Source organism: Equus caballus, chromosome 22, assembly GCF_041296265.1.
Source record: "Equus caballus isolate H_3958 breed thoroughbred chromosome 22, TB-T2T, whole genome shotgun sequence".
Taxonomy (NCBI): Eukaryota; Metazoa; Chordata; class Mammalia; order Perissodactyla; family Equidae; genus Equus; species Equus caballus.
The window spans coordinates 24,450,423-24,470,424 of NC_091705.1; the positions used below are offsets into that span (position 1 = coordinate 24,450,423).

Genomic DNA, 20,002 nt, shown 5'->3' on the forward strand with positions numbered 1-20,002 from the left:
ATATTTCTTCATATTGTTAAGTTAAATCAACTTGGTTAGGGTATAATTTATACACAATAAAGTGCACTCATTTTAAGTGTATTTTTTAAAATTATTTTTAAGCTTTTTTTTTTTTTAAACATCCTTGAGGAAACCACTGAATTTCCTTCATTTCTCCTCCCACCAGTGGCGGGTGCTGAGGCACTCAATAAATATTTGTGGAATTGAATTAGCCCATGTGACAGAAAATAGAGAAAAGGAAAGAAATTCACTTAAAATGGCTGCCCAACACTGCAGTAAGATAGGCGTTGTTTCGTCTTCCAGTCCTTTTCCACACCACAGGTACTTGGGGCCTCTGGGATTGGTTTTTACATATTCAGGGCTCTCCCACTTCTCCAAGCCATTTAATTTCTGATACTCAGAGATACTCAGAGCATGGTCCCTGGGCCCCCAGCATGGACATCACTTGGGAGGTTGTTAGAAATGCAGATGCTCAGGCCTACCCGAGCCCTGCTGGTTCACGATCTGCTTTTCAGGATCCCCGGGTGATTCCTGGGCACGTTCAAGTTTGAGGTACAAATAACAACCACCGTTTATAGGTGCCTACCACGACGTGCCAGGCTTTATTTTAGGTGCCTGAGTACACAGCACATCTAATGATGATACTTTGTCTGCCTATTGTTGCTCATGCTATTTCTGTTTTAATGTTTATCACCTTGTGTTAGTGCTGTTGTTCACACGTCTCCCCCACTTACTAATTATGTGGTCATGGGCAAATTACTAACCTTTCTGTGTCTCCATTTCTTTTTTCATTTGTAAAAATGGAGACAACAATAGAACCTACCTGAAAAGATGAAATGAGACAATGCTCATGAAATACTTGGCACAGCCACTGGCCCATCATAAGTGCTCAATAAAAGCTTATCTTATTATTATTCCAATTTTTCAATCTTATACAAAGAACCAGGCAACAAGCAACCATGTGCACAATTCTTTTTCCATATCTGATTATTTCTTTAGGAGAAATTCCCAGAAGGGTCGAGGGATACTATGATCAGACTTTGTAGATTCTAAATAGCAGGAGGATGGACGGACTTCCAAGGGAGAGAGACGCTAGACCATGACTGACGTCTCTGAGAGCAACTGGACATTAGCATTTAAGCCTGGACAGAGACCTAGTGGCAGGTTCAATTCCATGAGGACCCGGCTCTCCTTCCAACCCGCATCCCCTCACCCCAAGAAGAATTCCAAGTCCTCCAAAAGCAACTCAAAATCTAAATCTCAGACAAGGCCATTCTTCGCTTCAATTATAAAGGCCGCATAAACATCGTCAGAAAATGCTGCATAATATTCTACTGAGGGAGAGTATAACAATGCTCATAACTAATCCCCATGGTGGCCTAGTTAGGTCTTTACAATTTTTCAGTTTTATTAAGAACTTTGCAACTAACAAAGACAATAGATAAAAATCATCTAGGGGTGGCCTGGTGGCGCAGTGGTTAGGTTCGTATGTCCCGCTTTGGCGTCCCTGGGTTCGCCGGTTCGGATCCCGGGTGTGGACTTTCAAGTCCCTTGTCAAGCCATGCTGTGGCAGGCATCCCACATATAAAGTAGAGGAAAGAAAGATGGGCACTGATGTTAGCTCAGGGCCAGTCTTCCTCTGCAAAAAGAGGAGGATTGGCGGCAGATGTTAGCTCAGGGCTAATCTTTCTCAAAAAAAAAAAAAAACCATATAAAAAAATCTTTCCAACGTTCTCCTTCACAATCCTCTCTTGGAAGGAAGGAGCGGTGATTTCTGTTAATGCGATAACTTTGTCGCAGGAAATGCAGACCTGGGGCAGGCCTCCCTTCTAGAGAACTCCCGCCCCCAGCAGCTCCCATTTCAGCCTTAATGAGGGACCTTGCTCCCTTCATTCACTTTAAAATGTCCCTGTGGAAGGCAAAGGAGGCCTCCCTACCCCCACCCCTGCAAGTGAAAGGCGTTCATTAAGTAGTCCTTTCTCAGGCACGAGGATTCCCGCTGGGAATTTCACTGAGAGGCCAGGTTCTGCCTAGGAGAAAGCTTGATCCCTCACGCTCTGAAATGCCAAAGGGCATTTTTTTAAATTAAACTTTTTATTTTGAGATAACTGTAGACCCACATACAGTTGTAAGAAATAATACAGAGAGCTCCCTGATACTCTTTACCTAGTTTCCCTCGATGCACAGATCCCATCTTGCAAAGCTGTATACAATGTCACAACCAGGATATTGACAGAGTTATAGAACGTTTCCACCACCACAAGGGTCCTGCATGTCGCCCAAGGGCATTTTAACAGAAGGGACAGTCTCCAGGTCCTCCTCCGACCAAAAACTGGAAAAAAAAATACTGTGGACATTTTCGTGTTTTCATTTATTGCTGTCCTCATCATGCCTTCAATATTAGCTCCTTTATTATAAAATCACATAATAAAAATGCAAAATTATAGTTGGTCTATACCTTCAAAATACCTACTTCATGACAGTAATCAACAAGGGAAGGCTGGGGAATTTTTCCAGATTAAAAGAAACCAAAAATACAAGATAACTAAATTCAATGTGTGATCCTGGGTGGAGGTAAAGAATTGCTATAAAAGATATTATTGAGGGGCTGGCCCCGTGGCCGAGTGGTTAAGTTCACGCGCTCCGCTGCAGGTGGCCCAGTGTTTCGTTGGTTCGAATCCTGGGCGCGGACATGGCACTGCTCATCAAACCACGTTGAGGCAGCGTCCCACATGCCACAACTAGAAGGACCCACAACGAAAAATATGCAACTATGTACCGGAGGGGTTCTGGGGAGAAAAAGGAAAAAAATAAAATCTTAAAAATAAAAAAAGATATCATTGGGGGCCAGCCTGGGGGTGCAGCGGTTGGGTTCGCACGTTCTGCTTCGGCGGCCCAGGGTTCGCTGGTTTGAATCCTGGGCGCAGACCTACGCACTACTTGGCAAACCATGCTGTGGCAGGCATCCTACATGTAAAGTAGAGGAAGATGGGCACGGATGTTAGCTCAGGGCCAGTCTTCCTCAGCAAAAAGAGGAGGATTGGCAAGCAGATGCTAGCTCAGGGCTAATCTTCCTCAAAAAAAAAAAAAAAAGATATTATTGGCACAAAATGTGAATATACTTAACACTAGTGAACTCTAAACTTAGAAATGGTTAAGATGGTACATTTTGTGTTATGTGAGTTTTTTTAACCATAATTAAAAATTGGGACAAGTGATGAAATTTGAAACATGACAGTAGATTTGATAATATTGTATCAATGTTCAATTTCATCAACTTAATAATTGTATTTTGGTTATGTAAGAATGTCTCTGTTCTTAAGAAACATACACTGAAAATATTTAAGGTAAAGGGGGGCAAAATGGTTCAAGGAAAAAATGAGGAGGGAATAGCACAAATATGCCAAAAGTTAGCAATTGGTGACTCGGGGTAAAGGTAATACACCTTTGCAAAGGTATACACGAGGATACAAGTATTCTTTGTATTATTCTTGCAACTCTTTTGTAAATTTGAACTTATTTACAGAATAAATTTTAAAAGGAGTAAAAAAAGGTTAAATGATCTTTGTTCCCACCCTGTCACAAGGGAAATGACTTTCTATTTTAACTAATATATCTGAGTACTCACTCTAGAAGAGGTGCTGTGCATTTACATACATTTTCTCCCTTAATCCTCTCAGTAACCTCACCAGGAGGTCATAACTCTTATCCTTGTTTTTTTGTGGGAGGGAGGATGGGGCCTGGAGAGGAAAGATGCTACCCAAGGTCACTTGCTGGTTAGGGGCAGAGCTGAGACAGGAACCTCTCAAATGTGCTCTCAGGATCCCTCTGGATTGGCCTATTAGACTTCTTTCTGCATGTTGTTATTTTTTTGAACCGTGAACTCATATATACACTGTTTATACTACTTAGCATCTTGCCTTTTCACTTAGCAGTATATCTTGGAGCTCTCCCCATATCAGCACTTGCAGACTTGCTGGGTTTTTTTCCACAGCAGCATAGTATGGATGCATTGTATGGACGAATCCCATCTGATTTAACCAGGCTGCTATCAATGTTTAGAGTTTTCCCCTGTTTTCACTATTACAAACAATGCTAGTGATAACATTCCTACATATACATATATCTGTGCATACAGATATCTTATGAATGGAGTTACTGAGTCTTAGAATGGAATTGTTGGGTCAGTACCTTTCATTTGGGTACGAGTTGCCAAATTGCCCAAGAATATTTGAAGTCAGCCTTGTGGATACTGTTGTCCATTCATGCACCTTGTCTTTATTGAATACCTACTCTGAACCCAGCATGGTGCTGGGTGCTGGGACAGAGCAATGAACCAGACAAAAACCCCCCTGTTGGGAGGCTGATAAGGGCAGAGTAAATGAGACACTTAAAATAGGAGGATAAAAAAAGAAAAATAGTAAATCAGGACCAGGTAGGATACAAACTCACCAACATATGGGGCAGTGGAGAGGTTATTAATTGGTTTCCAAACCGGCTCTGAGCTTGGTAGAAGCCGGAGGAGTCAATTCCACTTTTAGTTTTTTATCCTTATGCATGTAAATTAATGTAACCAACCCTCTATTGTTGGACTTCTAGGACAGCTCCATTCTCTGATTTTTGTATAGGATGTGGTGATGAACTTGCTTGTCTGTTCAAAACTATTGCTCCAAATCTCAAGATTTTTCCTTGAGGCAAATTTGAGAAGTGAAACTCTTTGGGTAAAGTTGAGGCCTTTTTAAGATCTTTTTGGCCTAAACTCAAATGGACATTTAAACTGTCCCCTCTAGAAATTTGCTTTTTAAAGGACCCTTGGGCGGTTCCTAGTTTTGAGGGTGGGGGTGATGATTTCTCCACCTTTTGGGAATCTCACCCCTTATTTCAAATTCAAGGTAGGACTCACTTTGCCTGAGAAAATGAGGCCTGGATCCCTATTGTCTGCTTTGTTTTTCTCCTGGAGATCATTATAAAGTGAATGCCTGGCCTGGCCCCTGATTTAGGGCTGCAATGCAAATCACTGCTGGGTGCTTGGAACACAACCTGGGGTGTAACCTTGGAGTTTCCTGGAGAACTTTTTCTTCTGGACCATTTGATTACCTGAAAGATGGAGGAGTCCTTTCATTCAGTCAGGAAGCAGATATTTATGGAGCACCTACCATGTGCCAGGCTCCATGCTAGGTGCTGGGGAGACAGCAGTGAACAAGAGAGATGCTGCTCCACCCCCATGCCGCTCACAATCAATGGGGAAGATGTGCCATATTTGCAGAGTGACTCAGAGACATTACAAAGGGATACATGCTAGGAAGGAGAGTGGGGGGTTTTGAACAGGTTCTGTGGGGTAAACCCTGTCTTGCGAGGGGAGATGGGGGGCAGGTGTGAGTAGACCTGAAAGATGAATGGAAGGTGAGCAGACCGTCATCAGGCCCTGGACATGTGAACACAATCAAGGGGGAAGCCTTGAGGTCTTGGGCATGTCACCCTGCCATCTCCTACTACACCCCAGGTCAGCATAACTCAGTAATCTCTTTTCAAAGCCCAGCCTGTAGGCAGGGTTATCACCATACTTTGCAGATGGATTTCCTTGAGCTTAGAGGGAGAGGGCCTGCCCAGAGGAGTTAAGGACAGATCTAGACAACCGGGATCCATCCCTCTATGTTTATCCCAAAACAAAAGAGGCAGAGTCCAGATCCAGAGCAAAATCCAGGAAGTAGAATCCTTCCTTTCCAGTCCCTCAACAACAACGACAGCTGTTATTAATACTACATATCAGGCACTGTGTTAAGCACTTTCCACTGGCTTCTTGTTGAACCCCCAATAAACTTCTGAAGCAGGTACTAGCAGGGCCAGGAAACTTGAGTGACCTGCCCAAGGTCACACAGCTGTCAGGAGCCAGTGCCCTAAACCATAGGACCTCTTCACCAATGACATCTGGGAAGCGCTCTATAACATGCATCTCCATGCACCGTCGAACTTTTCATAACAACACACTGAGGAAAACATTAGGAGCCCCTTCTTGAGGGAGGAAGCCAAGCCTTAAAGAAGAGAAGTGCTAGAGGTAAGTCCTGAACCCATGTCCCGACTCACCGTAAATATTTATTGAGCACCGACTGTGAGCCAGGCCCTATTCTGGGAGCACAGAGAACAAAACACAGCAGTGGTGAAAACAGACAAATAAGCTGTCCCTCATGGAGCTTACACTCTAGTCAGGCAGACAGACAATAATAAGTGAGAGAATACATGGCACATTGGACGATGGTAAATGGAAGGGAGATGGGGAGCATTGGAGGAGGAAGGTGGAGCTTTGCTATTTTAGTAGGGAGGGAGAAAAGGCATCTTTAATAAAGTGACATTTGAGCAAAGACCTGAAGGAAACGGAGAAATAAGCCATGCAAATATCTGGGGGAAGACTTCCAGGCAGAGGGGGAAGTGACTGCAAATGTCCTGAGGTCAAAGTGTGCTTGGTGTGTTCAAGGAAGAGCAGGGAGGATGGTAGCAGGTGGGGTTGGGTCAAGATCATGGGGCCCCTTGTGGACCATTGGAAGGACTTTGGCTTTTGCCCTGAATAAGATGGGGAGTCATGGGAAGGCTTTGAACAGATGGGGTATGGTCTGACTCAAGTGTTGCAAAGACTCTTCTGGCTACATTGGAAGAGGAGCCCTTAGGGGGCAAGAGTGGAAGCTGGGCACCCAGTAAGGAGGCTGGTCAGTCCTTTGGTAGAGTCAGGAAGATGGCAGCTTGCACTAGGGGGTGGCGATGGAAGGGTGGTGTCAGATTTTGGATCTGATGTAGCAATGGATCCAGTGTGGAAGCATGAGAAAGAAGTCGAGAAGGACACTACGATTTTTGGCCCCATTCCGTGCTATCCCACCTACCTCATTTGACAGTGGAGGAAGCAGGTCCCCAGCGATGGGAGACACTTGCCCAAAGTCACTTTGTGGGTTAGTGGGAGAATGAGACCAGTACAGCAAGCTGCTGACCTTCTTCCCTTTACCATCTTACCACCCCTAGGAGCTAAGCCTGAGCTTCTGAAAGTACTTACTGGTCAATCTGAAGGTGGGAGAAAGATAAGAATGAGTCGCAGTTTCAAGGGAACAAACATTTATTGAGCACCTACTGTGGGGTAGATGCGGTCCCTGCTGTTAGGGAGCTCAAAGCCTGAATACATGGGTCCCAGGGAATGAGAAGTTAATTGCCTAATGGAGCTCATAGGAGGAATGGAACTCATCTGGCCAGGAAGAAATAAATTCCTTTAGGCATTGGAGGGAGGTTGGGATATTTTTTTCTCCCATTAAAATAAAAGAAGGAAAAAAAATGCGTGTGTATGTGGGGAGTGCTTTTTCCCTCCCTCTGTTTAAAAATACATAAAGGGGCCGGCCCCGGGGCCGAGTGGTTAAGTTCATACACTCTGCTTTGGCGGCCCAGGGTTTTGCCTGTTGGAGTCCTGGGTATGGACGTGGCCATGATGAGGCAGCATCCCACATGCCACAACTAGAAGGACCCACAACTAAAAATACACAACTATGTACCAGGGGGCTTTGGGGAGAAAAAGGAAAAATAAAATCCTTAAAAAAATAATAAAATAAATAAATTAAATAAATAAATAAATATATGTTAAGCTCTGGGGCTGGCCCAGTGGCCGAGCGGTTGTTAGTGCGCTCTGCTTCAGTGGCCCAGGGTTTCTCCAGTTTGGATCCTGGACAGGGACGTGGCAATGCCCATCAAGCCATGCTGAGGCAGTGTCTCACATAGCACAACCAGAAGGAATTGCAACTAGAATATCCAACTATGTGCCAGGGGGCTTTGGGGAAAAGAAGAAGAAAAAAAAAGAAGATTGGCAACAGATGTTAGCTCAGGTGCCAATCTTTAAAAGAAAAAAAAAAAAAAAAAAAAATATATATATATATATATATAAATTTCTAGAACTGGCAATCTATGGTGGAAAAAATTAGAACACCCATTGTCTCTGTAGGAGTGGGCTCAGGGCCTGCCTGGGAGGGACTCAAAGAAATTTTCTACGGTGATGGTGATGTTCTGTATCTTGATAGGGTTTTGGATTACAAAGGTGTGTGTGTGTGTTTGTATATGTGTGTGAATGTTCAGCAAATGTACACTTAAGATTTTTGCATATCTTTGTATGTAAATTTTACCTTAAAGACAAAAAAATTGTAAAGAGATATTAAACTCTAGTTAGTGATATGTATGTTGAAATGTTTAGATAGAAGTATACTGATGTCTGCAATTGACTTTGAAATGCTTCAAAAAGTAAGATGGATGGATGGATGGATGAAATGTTCAAGGCAAAATATGGGTGGTGGGCATAAGATTGTTCCTCATAAATTCTTTCAACTTTGCTAACTCTTTCAATATTTTCAAAATAAAATGTTGGAAAATTATAAAAGTAATAAATTGTTAGGCAGTCATCTTGGACAATTTAACAGTAACTTTTAAAACTAGAAATGCATATACCTATGAGGAGGCACATAGAAGAATGTTCTTTGCAGGCAGGATTGTAACAGAGAAAAGTTGTAAACAAACTGTCCATTAACAAGATAAATTGTTAAATAAATTGCAATTCATTCATACTGTGGAATTCTGTGAAGTAGTTACTAAAGAATGACAGAGGCATCTGCACTGACATGGACATTTTGTCCACATAGGTTGACCAAGGAAAGGGCAAAATGTTATACACGTAGAACGGAACATGGCCTCAACTCCCCCTCCAGGACTTTGGGTTTTGCCTGAGAGCAACCTGTGCAAGACTTCCAAGCAGAGGCTTGTGGGTAGCGAGGTAGGGGGACTAACAATTTATAATGCAAGAGATTCTTTAGGCATCTGCCTGGGGGCAGCAGACAGGAACTTCAGATGGGGACGCTGAAACTTGGAAGGTGGACTAGGGGTGGGACAGAGGCCTCCTGGAGCCCCAAGAATAGAACCAAAATAGACACTGGGGCCTGGAACTTGTAAAAGGTGAATATGGTCTGGTTACACCTGTATTTCTCTGCCACCATCACCACCGCCGTCCCAGCTGACGTTTCTTCAGGGAACTCTCTAGGCTGAACTGCGCTGATGTGCCTGAGGACACACACAAGGAGAGGCATCTTCCCTTCGAACCCTCACCAGACCCCATTTTACACACGGAGAGAGTGAAGCTCAGACAGGTGCGGTTGTTAGCCCAGGTAACAAGTGGTGGAAACAAGACTTTTTCAAAGAGTTTCCTAAGAGTCGAAACCTCTCAAGTGTGGATGAATTAAAGTAAATGTTATCTCATTTCATGATCATTCCTAAATTTGGAGGGGCCATGGGGCATTCTCTAAAGAGTAAGGCATGCTGTCGCGGTTTGGGCCTGGGTGCCAAGCCATGAAGGCAAATCACAGACTTCAATTTGCGGTGGGGCCTCTTCTCACAAGAGCTGGTCTAAGGGTCTGTTTGAGGGCAATGGGCAGTAAGCCTGTGTCTCCTTAATCATGTCTTATACCTTTTAAAAATGATCTTCTTGGACAATTCAAGAGAGGCAAATTGGGAGGAATACTGCTATTACTACTCCTACTAAATAACTTAAGTATTCATTCATTTAGTGTCTGGAGAAATGGGGATAAGATGTTATCTATAGATATAGATGAAGGGAGGGCTTTCTTGTCTTCTATTAGCTACCATTGTGTCAGATACTGTGCAAAACGCTTTATTCATATCTGATCATGTTACTAACCTTCCAACTGAAAATCCTCCAATAATTCCATTTCTTTTTTTTTTTTTTTGAAGATTTTATTTTTTCCTTTTTCTCCCTAAAGTCCCCCGGTACATAGTTGTATATTCTTTGTTGTGGGTCCTTCTAGTTGTGGCATGGGGGACGCTGCCTCAGCATGGTCTGATGAGCAGTGCCATGTCCACGCCCAGGATTCAAACCAAGGACACACTGGGCCACCTGCAGCGGAGCGCGCAAACTTAACCACTTGGCCACGGGGCCGGCCCCTAATTCCATTTCTTAAAGTGCGCATGACCTGGCCCCTGCCTTCTTCACCAGATTCCCCATGGTCCACATGGGCCTCCCCTCCATTCCTTGTGTGGACTGTGCTCCTTGTGCCCCAGGATCTTAGTAAGTGCTGTTCCCACTGCCCAGAACACATTTCCCTCTGTCCCTCAGCCTGCTTAACTGCTGTATCCCCTTAGATCTCTGTTTGACCAACACTTTCTCAGGGAAGTTTTCTCAGGCCCTGTGACCTCCTTAATACCCCATCCTTCTCTCCTTAGCATTTAACGCAATTGTCATCTCACAGTTGTTCGTGAGATAGATTTAAGTAATGTCTGTTTCCCTCACTCAATTGTAAGTTCCAGGAGGGCAGAACCAGGACTGAGTCTGTTTCTGTTCTCTGCTTTATCCCCACTCCTCACCGCTGTGCCTGGCATGAGGTTCAATAAATTCACTAAATATCCACACCCCTCCTCCACCAAGGCATCCTCGTCAGTGAGGAAGGCAAGGAAAGAATGCTGGTTTGGCAGGGGATGGAGAGAGTGGGATGCGAGGACAAGGAGGAAGGGTACACCACTGCCTATCCCATTCCCCACCCCCACCGCAGGGTAACTTCTCTCTCTGGGAGGAGGGCAAGGAGGGATGCAGGGAGCAAAGCCTCAGGAGATTGTTTCCCTGGCTCAGAAAATGGGGCAGATTCACCTCCCAGGCAAAGGAAAGCAAGCCACAGGGCTGTGCAGTGAGCAAGGGCTCTAAAACTTAGGGAGACTTAGGATCCATCCTCCTGCCCACCAGGGCCTCCGACTCAGGGATAACAATACTAACAATAGCTAATATTTAATGAGCACTTACCAGGCACCATGCTGAACCTTTTATGGGGTAGTAAAGTGGTTAAGAACACTTGGTATTTAATTTCAGCCCTCACCATACTTCCTGGCAATAAGACTTTGGACAGTTACTCTGCCTCTGTGGGCCTCAGTTTCCCCATGAGTACAATAGAGACAACACTCCTTCCTACCTCATAAGATTGTCCTAAGAGTCAACACATAACCCCCAAAGCTCAGCCTAATGCCTGGCACACGATATTCTCTCAACAGCTACTATTAAATAGATTATTTAATAAAATCTGATGAATAATCCCGGGCCAGACTCTGTGTACTTGTCTAGGCAGATATATTTAAAGCAAATATTTCAATGGCCCATTTTTGGGTTTAAAAAAGCAGGAAAGAATTCCTTCCACGGGTCAACTGGGGCAGAAAGAAGTCTGGGTGTTCCTGTTGAAAAGGAAAGGTGAGGAACCCACTTTGCAAATGAACGCGGCCTCTAACGAGGCTGCAATTAAGACTGAGCACTTTACAATGGGGTCTTTTCACATACACCGGCTCTGCGAATCCCGCAGTCACTCCGGGAAGCAGGCATTACGATTATTATTATTATTCCAATTAGAAAGGGAAGATGACTGAGGCTCAGACTCCTTAGCATAGCACACACAGAGTGGGGGGTCACAAAGAGTGGGGGTTGAGCTGGGAGTCTAGTCCCAGCTCTGCCACCAACCAGCTGTGGCTCTGGGTCAAGTTGCCTCACCTCACAGAGCCAGTTTCCTTGACTGTAAAACAGGGCTCATTTGCTCTCACTGCTTGTCGACCGAGAGGTGCTCTAGGCTTTCCCTAGCCGCCGGGAGCCCAAGGGACGAGTTATATGACGCTCAGGAGGCAGGAGCCTGCTCGTCTCCTTGCCTGCCCCGAGCTGAGACAGCCAGCAAAGCAGTGCAGTGTGTATTCATTATTAATAACAGCAGATAGTTTTACTTTAACAAGCACTTCAATGGTGTTTTCCACGTGCCAGGCACTGTTCAAAGTGCTTTACACGTATTAACTCATAAGATTCTCACACAACCTAGGAAGTAAGTACGATTATTATGTCTATTTTACAGATGAAGAAACTGAGGCCCAGAGAGATGAAGTCACTTGCTCACAAAAATACCCGCCATATATGAAGTAGCTCTTACACACCTGGCACTGGGCTAAGCACTTTTGTGTGTTATTAAAAACCCATAGCTGCTTTAAGAGCAGAAAAGATGATGGTTTAATTCAACACAAATATATAACCACAACGTAAGTGTTAGGTCCATCAATATGTTGATTTATTAGCACAAGGGCATCAAGGGTGTATGTATGTACGTGTGGTTTTTCTTTTTAGCGTCCATTTTGGGGGGGGGCACCCTTTTATTCAATCTAATCTCTAAGATAGAGAAGAGTTGTAAGACTAGTACAAGGAACTCCTGAATGTGTTTTTAACCAGATTCTCCATTTGTTTACATTTAGCCCAATTTGCTTTACATTCTCCCTCTCCCGTATATATGCATATTTTTGTTTGTGAACATTTAAGGACAAATTGGTGATATTGTGTCTCTTTATCCCTAAATACTGCAGTGTATTTCCTAAGAGCAAGGACATTCTCTTATCTATGTTCTTTTTTTTCGATAATGAAACAAATGACCTTTAATCATAGAATTTTTGCTTCCTTAGTAAACATTGATTAGCATCACGATGATAATTATTGTGATCTGTTACAACAAATTTTTCAGTAAACACTGTTGCACCTGTATGCAACCAGAGGAAGATTTGAAATCCATCTAGATGTTTTCTTTCTAACCTTCCATGTTCTTCACTGCCTCTGTATGTCTGTGTGTGTGTGTGTGTGTGTGTGTGTGTAGTAACACCTATATGTTTTTTTAAACATCAAAAAGCAAAATCTTAGGGGTGTGAGGAAAAAGAAGCAAAACTTTTCATAAAAATATTTTCTTGAGGGCTAGAGCCTTGTCTGCCCAACTGGGCAATGCAGCAACAATGTTTTCATTTAAATTCATTCAGTGGCCCCAGTAGCAGTCCTGTGAAGTGTCCTTTCTCTCTATTGCTGAGGAAACTGAAGCTCAGAGAGACCAGGTGATTTATCAGATTCATGGGATCTTGGAAGCGGGATTCAAACCACAGCATCTGATAAGTTCTCCTCTAGGACATGGGGTCAGCCCCTCTGAGAATGCCTGCTGGGGAAGGGGGTGTGGTGTGGGAGATGAATGTGGCATCTCTACCACCAGACAGTGAGAGAGGCACTGGGCAGAGAGTCGGGGGACCTGGGTGCTAGCCCAGTCCAGCCCATGGTATGACTCCATATTCACATGGCCAAGCCAGACCCACTGACCTCAGCTCCCCTGCAAATCCACTTCTGCAAGCCTTCCTCATTTAGGTACAAGCACCACCCTTCACCCAGGTGCTCAGGCTAAAATCCCAGGGGTTCTCCTTGATGACCCTCTTGCCTTTATCCCCAGAGCCATGAGAACCACTCGACTCAACCTCTATAACACACCCCTTCTCTCCACCTCCTCTGCTCCCGCTGTGGTCCAGGCCACCATCCTCACTCTTCTAGATCAGGCACCAGTGTCTTCCCCTTCCACCTCCCCATTTGGGTCTGTTTTAAACGTCTAAGTCAGATCATGACTCAAATGGCAAAATCCAAAGTCCCCGCCATGGCTTACTAGGTCCTGCAAGACCTGGCCCCCTGCTATTTCTCCCCTTTCACTCCCTCTGCTACGGTCACACTGGCCTCCCGGCTATCCCTCCTGAATGCCCAGTTGGATTCTGCCCTAGGTCATCCCCTGGCTGCATCACTCCATTTTATCTTCTTCCCAGCATTTATCCATACCTGGCAGTCTTCTTTGTTTATTGTGCTTATTATCTGGCACTCCCAGAGCAGCATGTAAGCTCTGGACCTTCCCATCTGAATTCCTAGCCAGGTGACTGCCACATAGCAGGTGCTCAGTCAAGGTAAGGCTGCGTGGCTGACTCACTCTGCCCAAGTCCGTCTCCTCTCTGGGTCTCAGTCCCCTCATCTGAAATGGGATCACCAGTTCTCCTTGCCCTGACTCCTTGTGGAGTGGCTATGAGGCTCAAATGAGGTGGTGAAAATGACCAACGAACTCTGGAAACTATTAAGTTGTGTGCCCTGAGGAGACATCATGCCATTTTTCTTTCACCCATTCTCCTGGCGTTCACCCCCCTATTCAAATAACCAGGACTGAGACCACGTGCTCATCGAGATCCTCTATTTTTCCTTCCTGGACTTTGGTGGTCTGCTGTACCCAGAAATGTCTGCCGTGTCCCAGAAAACCCAACCCTCTGGCATCTTAATTAGGATTCCCAGGCATTCCTGGTGGTGCACAGACATCCTTTACCACGTGGCACGTCCTGGCTTATGAATCAGAAAACTGAGGCCCAGCAGCCCTCCCCATGGGCCACCAGCTCATAGACATTTTCTTTCCTGTAAAGACATACCCTAGATGGTGGGCACAAGCCACAGCCCCTCATGAGAGATTCTCTTCTTCCTGCACCAAGTGACTGGAACCCAGTTTTGGATGTTTGTACCAGACGGCCAAGGACTCCTGGTGCTCATCCATATGAGGCCCTGCCGGTTGCCAGGTGTGGTGCTGAGCCCATTTCACTCTTGTATCTCCTTAGCCTCTCCCTAGGCGCCTACGTAGAAGAAGATCCAGTAATTTTAGAAACGTTTGCAGCTTCTAGAGAATTTGCCATTTACTTATTTGCAAATACCTTGTAAGAGATGAAGGGAGAAAGCTGTGGTTTTACCCAGGAGGCAGGAAACCTGTGCTCATTCATTCATTCAACAAATTTGTATCGAATTCCTCCTGGAGGCACTGGAAATACAACTTGGAATAAGAGAAAGACAGACATGGTTTCTTCCCTTGCGAGTAGAGTTTATAATTTGTGTGTGTGTGTCTGTGTGTGTGTGTGTAATAAGAAAAAGAAAGATGTAAACCAGGAAGTATGCAAAACCTTTTCAAATAGCTGTAAGCACTACAAAGAGAATGAGAACAGGACAGGAGCGACGGAAAAGGGAGACTGCTCAGGTGAGGTGTCAGGGAAAACCTCTCCAGAAGGTGACCTTTTGGGAAAGAACTCAACGGTGAGAAGCTGGCCATGCAGAGATCTGGGCAGAGAGCGTCCAAGCGGAGGGAACAGTGAGAGCAAAGGCTCTATTGTGGGAACATGCTCGCTGTCTGAGGAACAGCAAAGAGAAGGTTCGAGTGAAGCGAGGGAGGGGAGGGGGGGAAGATGCCTAGACAGGCAGGCAGGAGCCAGCTGTGGAGGGCCTTGAAGGCATCATTCATATGCTGTTTCATTCATTCAGCACATACTAATTGAGCGTCTACTGTGTGCCAAGACGCACTGAGACCCTGCCCTCACAGTTAATGCACGGAGACCATAAGCAGGCAAACAAATAATGTGAGTATAAACACCAGACACGCTAAATCTTAGGACATACCTCTTTAAGGGGAGAGGCAACTGAGACCTGCGAACACAGTGGGGCTTCTCCTTCCGCTGGTGGGCACCAGCAGGGCACTGGTCAATGCGGGCAGGGCCCCAGAACCCAGGTACCCGGGGCCTGACTGCCTTCGCTCCCCGCTCTCCCCTCCCCTCCCCTCCCCTCAAGATGGCTGACAAAGGCCGATCATTGTGGGAGGAAGGGAGGAAGGACTACTCCGAGGGTCTAGAGCGGGTGACTGGCTGGCAGGGGCAAGCAGCGCCCAGGTGGCATTACGGCTGGAGGTGAGGGCGAAGGGGAGACAAGGTTGCTGTGTGACTCCAATGGGGTCGCTTCCCTCTCTGGGCCCCCGCATCCAGACGTGTGTGTTCGTGTCCGTGGTCAGGGTGGGGAACGGGAAAAAGGGGCCCCAGGGCCCCCAGGAGGAGTCTGGAGTTTTGGGGGATGTCTGAAAGCTCCCCGAAAGGGCTTGTTATCAAGGTGGGTAATTTAACAGGCCCCGGGGGTGGGGGGGCATAGGAGGCGGTGCCTGAGGAGGAGGGGCGGAGGGGAGGCTCCGGAGTGATTTCAAATTTCCCTCGTCCCCTCCTCCCGCCCCCCTCCACGCCCGGGGCCCGGCTCTGAGTGGCTGCGGAGGGGGCGCCCCCGGGCGGGGGCGGGGCGAAAGCCGGGCCGGGGTTACAAGGGGACTCGGCACCGCCCCCTCCCCACCCACTCCGGCTGCCGGGTGCGACCTGCGCCGCTTCCTCGCAGCAGCCGCCCCCCGGCCCGGCGGCCGCAGCCCGCGTGGACGCTCCGAGCGCCCCCCGACGGACGCCACCGGCCCGCTGGCAGGCGGGCGAGCGGGCGGCCGCGCCCGGCCGGCAGCGCGGGGGTTAAGCGGCCCAAGTAAACGTAGCGCGGCGATCGGCGCCGGAGATTCGCGAGCCGAGCGCCGTGCGCGGCCGCCCGCCGGCCTCCCGCCAGCCTGTCCGGACCCGCGGCTCGACCGCGGAGCCGCGCCGGAGCCGGGCTCTCGGCAGGTGAGCGCCCCGTGACCCCGCGGAGGCTCGCCCGTCCCGGGGCTGAGGGGGCTGGTGGGGGAGGGGACAGCGGAGGGGTCCTGGGACCGCAAGGGGGGACCTCGTCCCGGGGACCTCCTGGGGAAGCGGCTCCAATCCGGCTGGAGATCAGACATGCTAGGGAGGAGAGGTCCCCCGAACCTACTTGGGGGAATTGGGCAGGAAGAATAAAATGCGGGGGGGGGGGGGGGACGTGTATCTTATAGGGATACCCTTGCTGTACGCTAAGACCCTGAGGAGGAGAGGAGTGCGTCCCCGGGGGGGGAAGGGGGCAGCTTCCTGGAATCTAGAGGAGATGGGAGGAGGTGTCCCGCTGGGGAGAAGTGGAGGTCGTGGGGAGGGGGCGTCCTTACCTGGCCTCTGCTTGAGAGGGAGCCTCCTTTGGGAGGGGCAGGGCTAGAGGAGAGAGTTCTGCATGGAGGTGGCGTCCGTCCCTTCTGACTTGGACCTGGGGGATTCGGGCGAGGGACCGTTTCTTTTCTCCCAGGGATAGAAGAGAAGTAGTGGGTGTGGGTGCGGGCAAGCAGGTGGGCCAGGATGTGCGCGCGTGTCGGGGGCGTGTGCCGGAGGGGCGGGCTCCCGGGGTCCTCCCTAGATGAGCCAGCGAGGGCGAGGCGTGGCGGGGCAGCCAGAACACCCTCGGGAGAGGCTGCGGTCTCCCCGTGCACACCTGGCAGAGGAGGAGCCGGCCCGGGGCGGCGCCTCCCTAACCCCGGCCACGCTGCCTGCCCTGGGGGCTCACTTTCTATTTTTCCTCTCTTCCGGGTGTGGCTGGTCCCACTTCGCAAACTCGCAAACTGAGGCCTCAAAACCTCCAGCACCCCCTCCTAGCTCCTAGAAAGGCTTCCGTGCCCGTGTGATTGTTTGTCTGGGGAGAGGGGGTGTTGAGTCCCACTTCTGAGGGGAGAAATTGGAAGTCTGGAAGGACAGCAGGCGGATTTAGCAAGTTAGTAACACGGCGCTGCTCTTGGCCTGGGTTTTCCCGCTGCAGTCGCTCACCTGTGGCGGGCGGGGCTGCAGGAGTGCTGGGCCCAGCCCCAGGTCTGTTTCCAGCTCACCTCCTTCCCTTATCCCCTGGGCTGTGACACTGGCTGGGCCCTGTGCTTCCCCATCCCCCCCAAGCTGAGAGGTATATGAATTAAAGGGAATTAAGGACAGTCTGAACTTTGAACCGCCTCCTGATTTCTGGATGCTGGGCGTTTTGGCGGACTGGTGGCATTTGTTTTTGGGAACCAGATCCCAGCTGGGGCCCTCATTTAGAGGGCCCAGGACGCTTACCTAACTCTGCCCTCCTCCACAGGCCTGCTGTGGCTTCTTGCGCCCCAGCCATTGGAATTCCCAGGTGCAGACTTCATTGTTCTAGAGTTGAGATGATGGTACCTAATTTACAGGGTGGCATACAGTAGTCCCTCAATAAATCCTGCCACTCCTGGCATCATTATCTGGCATGTGGACTAAGTAGGCTACCCTCCTTAGGGGGACACATAGGTCTTTGGGGTGTGTTTAAGTCTGTCCCAGCAAGTCCTGGGCCTTCATTACAGCTGTGAAATAGGAACAATCCTACTAACAGCCCCAGGTTGTGTAAGAATGAAGGCAGTTTTACTCTTGATTGAACCTCTTACCTTCGATGCTCTGGGATGCCTGGATGTAATAGCCGTTGCCACATCGGGCTCCGGTGAGGACTCGGTGCGATGGTGCTTGGCATAGCGGGTGGTGACTGTTGACATCTGTATTAATGAACCAATAGCCCCATTTTTAGGGTGGCCATTGATGAGACTTGGGGATGAAGGGAGGCACCTCTGCTGGCCCCTCCTTTCCTGCCTTCCTCCACCAAGGTACTCTGCTCCTCTGGCTATGAAAGCTTTTCCAAATCATTGTCCTCGATTTGGGAGTTGGCAGGAAGGAGTGCCTTTGTTCCTCTTTTAAAGGAGCCATGGTTTTGTTTTATGGGTTGGGGCCATTTTTGCACCCCCCCCCCACCCAAGCTTGGGTCTACCTTGAAGGCGTAATTGCAGAGCGAAGTGAGATCCTTTACCTTTCATCTTTGGGTGGAGGGGCCTGGGACAAAGGGGCCAGGGCTGGGCTGGCTGCATCCTGCCCCTTAAAGCCATAGGCATAACCCCTACCCCTTGCAAAGGTTGGAAGGAGGGGAGGAGAGGATGGGGAGCTGCAGGGGGCTAAGGGGAGGAGCCAGGGAGATAGGGTGGGGGAGGCCGCTTCTCCTTCCTGTCCTCCAGCCACGTGGGGCCTGTGACTCAGAGGGGCCTGTAGCACCTCATTATTGCAGCCCCAGGGATCCGTTTTCGATGGGGCTGGGGGGTTTGGGCAAATTTTTCATCCTGGAAAACTCACCAGGGGATTGATTCCTTTGTCCTCAGACCAGCTCTCATGCCAGCTGTCCCGCCTCCAGACTCAGACACCTTGTTGGTATCTGATTGGCTAACATCTGCCGCCAATCCTCCTCTTTTTGCTGAGGAAGACTGGCTCTGAGCTCCATGCCCATCTTCCTCTACTTTACATGTGGGACACCTGCCACAGCATGGCTTAACAAGCGGTGCATAGGTCCACACCCGGGATTCGAACCAACGAACCCCGGGCCACTGAAGCAGAACATACGAACTTAACCGCTGCGCCACCGGGCTAGCCCCTCAGACACCTTTTCCAAGTTCATCTGAGATGGTCCTTGATAAATCTGAAACAACTCTTTGGTCCTCCACCATGGCATGTGCCTCCACTCCCCAGCCTTGATTGGTACAGGACATTGGTTGAGTGAGCTTTTTAAAAACCATGAATTCAAGGTGATTTTCAGTTTCTTGGTGGACGAGGGCTGGAGTGCAGAATTCCTCCTTTCCTTTGCAGACCACCCTCTTTGTAGAGTGATGGGCAGACTTGTCTCTTCTTATGGGGGGCTGAGTTTCTCCCTGGGCCCCTTTTACAGCTGATGGTACTGAGGCTCTGGGAGATCCAATCACTTGTGCACCTCAGTGGTTAGCGCTTTCAGAGCATTTTCCCACCTGCCACTGTCCCAGGACACAGTTTGTCCCTCCAGAAGGGAGAAAGCCCAGTGCAAGTGTTCCTGATGTATGTGTCTGTGGCCGTAGGAAGTGGCCTGTTAAACACAGAGGGAGCTGTGCATAGGGCAGCTGTGGTGGGTTACCTTTCTTGGGATTCTTGTTCCCATCTGTGAAGTGGATACAAATAGCACACCTACCCAGGAGAGTTGCTAGGAGGGCCGAATGGAATCCACGGGGGCCTTTTAGCCTAGCAAGGCTTAGTTGCTCATTCAGAAAACAAGGTAGGTGGGGGCCTTAAATATTGTAAAAAGCCTGTTCTCTGTTGGGTCATGTTACTTGTCTGAGGTAATAGACTAAAGGGGCCTGGGGCTTGGAATCAGATCTGGATTTGTATTCCTGTTCACTCCATTTATAAGCTGGTGGCCTGGGCCTCAGTTGCTCCCTCTGTAAAACAGGGATGCTCTGATGGCCACTTTTAAAGGATGTTGAAGTTTAAATCAGTTGAGTCGCTAGATTGAAAAACACTCATACTGAGGATTCCATACTATTGCGTGTTACGTAGTAAACACTCAACTACTGGCAAGTGGTTATTTACTTCCTGAGAGAAGTGCAATCCCAGT

General features: G+C 48.2%; 1 protein-coding gene and 1 long non-coding RNA gene across 11 annotated transcripts in view; one reads left to right on the forward strand and one right to left on the reverse strand.

Annotated features, from left to right (window-relative positions):
• Positions 1 to 2,166: 2,166 nt before the first annotated feature.
• On the reverse strand, positions 2,167 to 17,016 carry LOC138920258 (uncharacterized). The gene is made up of 3 exons (XR_011431127.1): positions 16,722 to 17,016; positions 14,299 to 14,496; positions 2,167 to 2,332 (listed from the first exon to the last, which is right to left on the reverse strand). It is a non-coding gene; the product is annotated as an uncharacterized lncRNA (long non-coding RNA).
• DNMT3B (DNA methyltransferase 3 beta) overlaps positions 16,055 to 20,002 on the forward strand; it is a 38,712-nt gene continuing 34,764 nt past the window's right edge. For 8 of the 10 annotated variants that reach the window (XR_011431124.1, XR_011431125.1, XR_011431126.1 and 5 more), the window contains exon 1: positions 16,198 to 16,329. The gene's annotated coding sequence lies outside the window, so the exon portion shown is untranslated. Of the gene's footprint in view, positions 16,330 to 20,002 lie in introns of all 10 variants that reach the window. The other 2 variants (XM_023626325.2, XM_070248043.1) reach the window with 2 other exon arrangements.